The sequence below is a fragment of the Dipodomys ordii genome, unplaced genomic scaffold (genome assembly GCF_000151885.1).
Source record: "Dipodomys ordii isolate 6190 unplaced genomic scaffold, Dord_2.0 Scaffold27, whole genome shotgun sequence".
In the NCBI taxonomy this organism is placed as follows: Eukaryota; Metazoa; Chordata; class Mammalia; order Rodentia; family Heteromyidae; genus Dipodomys; species Dipodomys ordii.
This window is the reverse complement of record NW_012267243.1, coordinates 5,207,034-5,208,032: the sequence shown is the minus strand read 5'-3', so window position 1 is coordinate 5,208,032 and position 999 is coordinate 5,207,034.

Sequence of the window (999 nt, the reverse complement as noted above, 5' to 3'; positions counted from 1 at the left end):
TAGAGAGCGTGCCCATTTCCAGGGCCAGCACCCGTCCCGAGCAGTCGACCATTGAACAGAGGTAGAGACTACGTTGCTTTCATTTACATGCTGGTTTCTGGCTGCTGATGAAACTGACGTTCCCACGTGTTTCTCGGGGATATTTCTCTAGATAACATTTTTTTTTTGTAAATCCTAAAAACGTCATCAAATGTCCCTCCCCCCCTTACACAATTCTATGTGGAGTAGTGGAGTCAGTCAGGTAAGCAAAGGAAGATCGGATGCTAGCCTAGTACCGGGACGCGGTGACCTCTTCACCGGAGAGAAATTCAGAGCGCACTGACGGCCAAAGCACCCCCCCCCGCCAGCTTCCCCTTCACCAACTCTGCAAGGTGGGGGGCGTTGGGGTTTGGGGACCACCAGAAGAAACATCTGGAAGTACTGGGAAAGACTAGGAGGGGATAAAGTCTTCCCGCCCAATCCGGTTCCCACTAGGCTGGGCGGATACACCTGTCTTCACCTCTAGAACGAAATTCTGGGCGGTGGTGTCGCTGGGCCGGAGCCCCGGGAGCGGCGGGGCCCCGGGCGGGAGCGCCGAGCCGCCCCTTCTGCGTCCGGCGGCGAGGAGCACCCGACCGAGCCATAGATGACTTCCGTGGAGACGCCGTTCCAGCGCTGGGCCTTGTTTTGTTTTCCCCCAGGAACTAGCATTGAGAATTCGTTTTAAGGGCGCGTGCGTGTCTCTGTGTGCGTGTGTGTGTGTGCGCGCGCGCGCTCTTGCTAGTGTGTAAGTCTTACAAATGCAGTAGCCACTCCAGCCCGCGAAGGGGCTGGCCTCCGGCGTCCGTGTGCACACACGTGGTCCGGAGCCATTCAAAGCGCCCGCCCTTGCAGCTGGACCACAGGGGACCGATCCGGGTGGACACCGAGCGGAGGCCCGGCAGGCCCCGCCGCGGGGAGGCGTGGATCGAGCGCGGACGCTGGGCTGCGGGCGTGCGGAGGCGCGCACGAGGGGTCCGA